Here is a 6,742-nt window from a genome sequence, read left to right as displayed (position 1 = left end):
CATTAAGATTTATGGATAGAAATCAGGTGTGGTATGATGTAAGCATTTCACGGTAAGGTCTACACTTGTTGTATTCGGCACATGTGACAAATAAAGTTTGATTTGATTTTAACTGATCATTACTAGTGGGAAACAGTTAAATGGCCCTCCAACTGATCATTACTAGTGGGAAACAGTTAAATGGCCCTTCCAACTGATCATTACTAGTGGGAAACAGTTAATGGCCTTCCAACTGATCATTACTAGTGGGAAACAGTTAAATGGCCCTCCAACTGATCATTACTAGTGGAAACAGTTAAATGGCCCTCCAACTGATCATTACAAAGTGGGAAAAGTTAAATGGCCTCCAACTGATCATTACTAGTAGGAAAACAGTTAAATGGCCGCTCCAACTGATCATTACTAGTGGGAAACAGTTAAATGGCCCTCCAACTGATCATTACTAGTGGGAAACAGTTAAATGGCCCTCCACCTGATCATTACTAGTGGGGAACAGTTAAATGGCCCTCCAACTGATCATTACTAGTGGGAAACAGTTAAATGGCCCTCCAACTGATCATTACTAGTGGGAAACAGTTAATGGCCTCCAACTGATCATTACAAGTGGGAAACAGTTAAATGGCCTCCAACTGATCATTACTAGTGGGAAACAGTTAAATGGCCCTCCAACTGATCATTACTAGTGGGAAACAGTTAAATGGCCCTCCAACTGATCATTACTAGTGGGAAACAGTTAAATGGCCTCCAACTGATCATTACAAGTGGGAACAGTTAATGGCCCTCCAACTGATCATTACTAGTGGGAAACAGTTAAATGGCCCTCCAACTGATCATTACTAGTGGGAAACAGTTAAATGGCCCCTCAACTGATCATTACTAGTGGGAAACAGTTAAATGGCCCTCCAACTGATCATTACTAGTGGGAACCAGTTAAATGGCCCTCCAACTGATCATTACTAGTGGGAAACAGTTAAATGGCCCTCCAACTGATCATTACTAGTGGGAAACAGTTAAATGGCCCTCCAACTGATCATTACTAGTGGGAAACAGTTAAATGCCCTCCAACTGATCATTACTAGTGGGAACAGTTAAATGGCCCTCCAACTGATCATTACTAGTGGGAAACTCATCTATCATCCTGAGCTCCAAGTGGGAGGTGTGGAATTTACCAGTTGGTTGCATTCACGTGGTTTGAACTCCCGATTGGCTAATGGCCAACAAACTGTGTCAACCATAAACTAAAAATACAGCTATCAGGATTGTAAACCAATTATAGTGTTCATAAACCATATTAATAGATTGCTTTTTTTAAATATGTTTGTAGTTGCGTTTAACTGCCAAAAATGCTGTCATCAAGGTAATTTCCTTAGTAGGTGAGTCAGTAGGTAACCGCGTTGGAGAAGGGCAGCGCCATTAAGGCCATCTCCATTTTGAAGTAGTCAATTCAAATGTTCTACTACTATGAGTGGGTAAACAAACTGAACGGGTGCATACTGCCAGCTAAAGTGTGTTGTTTGAACAGGTATAAAGCCAAGGTTGGGATTTACTGGCGATTTACTGCCCCCTGGAGGGTGTTGTTTGAACAAGTATAAAGCCAAGGTTGGGGATTTACTGCCACCTTCAGTTAAATAATGTTTTTTCATGATAGAATTCATTGGCTGATCCCTCGTGATGACCTGGATGGAATCATGTGATACTTCCATCACCCATAGGAAGTCCCACCAAGTTGGCTACTTTAAAATGGTGGAAGCCCTCAATGGCAATGTCCATTCCAAAACAGGTTTTATCCATGTAGAGGTCCTCTATCTAACTCTATAGTGGTAGATTCTCACGTCCCACTTGGCTAGAAACACAGCATACGTCTATTGTCCTGCTGCAGGAGGCCATTTCACACCTATGTGTTAGGGACCAGGTTGCCAGGGAAACAGCTGACCTGGGCCCTTAGTTATCAAGCATCTCAGAGTAGGAAATCAGTCCTAACTGCCTGAAAAATGGCGCAAATTTGGTCCTACTTTTACGCATAGGAGTAAGAGTTTATCAAAATTCATTTGACATAAATGTACTCATATTTCAGGGTTTATTTTTTCTAAATAATTTGTATTTATTTTTTTACTATGTTTATTGGATTTTCAACACCAGCATTTACAAAATAATTGTACTTGTTTATTTGATATAAAACAACACATCAAAGACAACAATACAGCAAAACAAAGAGTGAGACAGAGACATAAAAAATAAAAATACATAAATACAAAAATAATATTTATTTTGATGCAGTTGTTACAGGTCAACTAGCACAGATAATACAGTCCTTAACATCCAAGATGTCGTGTTTACACATACCAGTCCTCTTACATCAACGATATATAAATATACATCACTCTGGAACTGCAGGGAAAGGTAGTCTTTTAACATAAGGAAAGAAGGGAGCCCATATTGCATAGAATTTGTCTATAGACCCATTGAGTGTGTGTTTAATTTTTTCCAACTTTATGCAATTCAAAACGGATTTAATCTAAAGAGCAATGGAAGGGGGTACAGGGGATTTCCATCTAAGTCAAATGAATCGTCTCGCTAACAAAGTGACAAAGGCAATTARACCCTTATTCATTTTGGTCAATTGTATTGTGGGTAAGGAAACCGCAAATAATGCAATAAAAAGTTCTGGTTCGATCTGTGCGCCGCTTAATTCTGAGAGTGTGTTAAAGATGTCTTTCCAGAAACCAACAAGAGATGGGCAACACCAAAACATGTGTACATGATGAGCAGGAGACTGGTTACATCGTATACAATTAGGGTTCGCATCCTTGTAAACTTTGGATAATCTTGCTCTGCTCCAGTGAGTCCTATGAATGAGTTTTCATTGAATGAGACCGTGCCGAGCGCAAATAGAAGAGGTATGTACCCTTCCCATAGTTCATCAGATATTTCCTCACCCAGTTCCTCCTCCCATGAGGATTTTATCTTGTTTAATGAGGTGGTTTGTAGTGAGATTTGACTATAGATGATGATTAGATTTCAGACCCTGAGATTGAAGGGATTTGACAGCATTAGACAATTCCTCAACAGTGATCGGCTGCTCTAATTTTTTGACCAAATCCAGGCTGACAGAAGAGACAGGAAGTGGAAGAAATGATCCAATTCCATTGTAACCGCTTTACTTTCAGAAGTAATGATATCCCAGACCATGTATATAGAGACTGGTCCCCCTAGAGTCTAATGATATCCCAGACCATGTATATAGAACTGGTCCCCCTAGAGTCTAATGATATCCAGACCATGTATATAGAGACTGGTCCCCTAGAGTCTAATGAATCAACCGACTGTATATAGAGACTGGTCCCCCTAGAGCATATGATATCCCAGACCATGTAATTAGAGACTGGTCCCCTAGAGTCTAATGATATCCAGACCAGTGATATAAGAGACTGTCCCCTAGAGTCTAATGAATCCCAGACCATGTATATAGAGACTGATCCCCTAAGTCTAATGATATCCCAGACCATGTATATAGAGATTGGTCCCCTAGAGCACATATGTCAGAGTCAAGGCCCGCGGGCCACATCCGGCCCGCGAAAAGGTTTTTTACGGCCCCTGGGATGATCTTGATTATTATTAGAACCGGCCCGCAGACCGCAGCAAGCCGGCAGCCCGCAGATCTTTTACACGCCACCAATACTACATTCCACAATGCAACGGTGACGCACCGAGCAGTAGGCTGCTTCATTTCAATATTTATTGCCACAGCAGTCGTCAGCATCACAGTAAAATTAACTTTCAGATACCCATCAAAATGGCAAAACGGAAGGTGGACACTGAGAACCGGGGGTTTCAAACAAGGGGGGAGTCGGAGTATATGTTCACGGAGGTAGCTGGAAAACCTGTGTGTCTTCTGTGTGGAGAAAGTGTGGCGGTACTGAAAGAGTATAACTGAGACGACATTATGAAACGAAACACGCGGACAAAAACAAGAATATGGACATGGAACAAAGGCTACAAAGGCAGAGGAATTAAAACGAGGCCTCAAATCTCGACAGGCTCTGTTTCAAAAAAGCCAAATCACAAGGCCAGGCTGCTGTCAAGGCCAGTTTATTTTTGGCAGAAGAGATCGCTAAATCAGCCCGGCCATTTACGGAGGGGGATTTCATCAAAAACTGCATGATTAAAGTTTTGTGACGAAGTTTGCCAGAAAAAAGGCAACTCTTTTTAAATGTGAGTCTGAGCAGAACACCATTGCCGTTAATTAAAGATTACTGACAGAGCCATAAGAAAATATTGCTTTATTTATCTGATCATATTGGAAATATTTGGTTAGGTTTTCAGTAGGTTCAATTAGGTTCACTAGACTATATGCGTCATTTAAAAATTTTTCAATGAACATTCGAACAGTCCGGCCCTCGGCTTGTAGCTAAATTTTTTATTTGGCCCTCCGTCCATTTGACTTTGACACCCCTGCCCTAGAGTCTAATGATATCCCAGACCATTTATATAGAGACTGATCCCCCTAGAGTCTAATGATATCCCAGACCATGTATATAGAGACTGGTCCCCCTAGAGTCTATGATATCCCAGACCATGTATATAGAGACTGGTCCCCCTAGAGTCTAATGATATCCGCACCACTGTATATAGAGACTGATCCCCCTAGAGTCTAATGATATCCCAGACCATGTATATAGAGACTGGTCCCCTAGAGTCTAATGATATCCCAGACATGTATATAGAGACTGGTCCCCCTAGAGTCTAATGATATCCCAGACCATGTATATAGAGACTGGTCCCCTAGAGTCTAATGATATCCCAGACCATGTATATAGAGACTGATCCTCCTAGAGTCTAATGATATCCCAGCCATGTATATAGAGACTGATCCACCTAGAGTCTAATGATATCCCAGACCATGTTATATAGAGACTGATCCCCCTAGAGTCTAATGATTATCCAGACCATGTATATAGAGACTGGTCCCCTAGAGTCTAATGATATCCCAGACCATGTATATAGAGACTGATCTCCTAGAGTCTATGATCCCAGACCCATGTATATAGAGACTGATCACCTAGAGTCTAATGATATCCCAGACCATGTATATAGAGACTGATCCCCCTAGAGTCTAATGATATCCCAGACCATGTATATAGAGACTGGTCCCCCTGAGTCTAATGATATCCAGACCATGTATATAGAGACTATCACCTAGAGTCTAATGATATCCCAGACCATGTATAGAGACTGATCCCCCTAGAGTCTAATGATATCCCCGAACCATGTATATAGAGACTGGTCCCCTATAGATCTAATGGTATCCCAGACCATGTATATAGAGACTGATCCCCCTAGAGTCTAATGATATTCCAGACACTGATAATAGAGACGGATCCCCCTAGAGTCTAATGATATCCCAGACCATGTTATAGGGACTGGTCCCCCTAGAGTCTAATGATATCCCAGACCCTGTATATAGAGACGTCCCCTAGAGTCTAATGATATCCCAGACCTAGTATATAGAGACTGATCCCCTAGAGTCTAATGATATCCCAGACCATGTATATAGAGACTAATCCCCCTAGAGTCTAATGATATCCCAGACCATGTATATAGAGACTGGTCCCTAGAGTCTAATGATATCCCAGACATGTATATAGAGACTGTCCCCTAGAGTCTAATGATATCCCAGACCATGTATATAGAGACTGGTCCCCCTAGAGTCTAATGATATCCCAGACCATGTATATAGAGACTATGTCCCCTAGAGTCTAATGATATCCCAGACCATGCTCCGTCATGACAAGCAGTTCCTGGTCTGTTAATAACATGTCAAATTCAGCCTGCAAAAATAAAACGCTCCTTATAAATTCTGGAGATGGGGAAACGGCATAATGTCATCTAATTGGGCAATACAGCGTGTTATTTTTCAGTTTGTTCTCATGTGCGCTGTAGGACATAATTTCACCTCTGATATAACTTTCTAGTTTCCCAGGAGTAGATGCAGAGATGTTCGGGGATCTATTTGTAGTAGAGGTCGACCGATTATGATTTTTCAACGCCGATACCGATACCGATTATTGGAGGACCAAAAAAAGCCAATGCCGATTAATCGGACATTTTATTTTTTATTTGTAAAAATGACAATTACAACAATACTGAATGAACACTTATTTTAACTTAATATAATACATCAATAAAATCAATTTAGCCTCAAATAAATAATGAAACATGTTCAATTTGGTTTAAATAATGCAAAAACAAAGTGTTGGAGAAGAAAGTAAAAGTGCAATATGTGCCATGTAAAAAAGCTAACGTTTAGTTCCTTGCTCAGAACATGAGAACATATGAAGGCTGGTGGTTCCTTTTAACATGAGTCTTCAATATTCCCAAGTAGAAGTTTTAGTTGGTTTAGTGTTTTAAGGAATTAATGGACTATTTCTCTCATACCATTTGTATTTCATTAACCTTTGACTATTGGATGTTTTATAGGCACTTTAGTATTGCCAGTGTAACAGTATAGCTTCCGTCCCTCTCCTTGCCCTACCTGGGCTCGAACCAGGAACACAACGACAACAGCCACCCTCGAAGTAGCGTTACCCATGCAGAGCAAGGGGAATAACTACTCCAAGTCGCAGAGCGAGTGATGTTTGAAACGCTATTAGCGCGCACCCCGCAATAGCTAGCCATTTCACATCGGTTACACCAGCCTAATCTCGGGAGTTGATAAGCTTGAAGCACAGTGAAGAGCTGCTGG

This window comes from Salvelinus sp. IW2-2015, unplaced genomic scaffold, assembly GCF_002910315.2.
Source record: "Salvelinus sp. IW2-2015 unplaced genomic scaffold, ASM291031v2 Un_scaffold2849, whole genome shotgun sequence".
In the NCBI taxonomy this organism is placed as follows: domain Eukaryota; kingdom Metazoa; phylum Chordata; class Actinopteri; order Salmoniformes; family Salmonidae; genus Salvelinus; species Salvelinus sp. IW2-2015.
The sequence above is the reverse complement of the archived record's forward strand: the minus strand, read 5'-3'. Positions refer to the sequence as shown.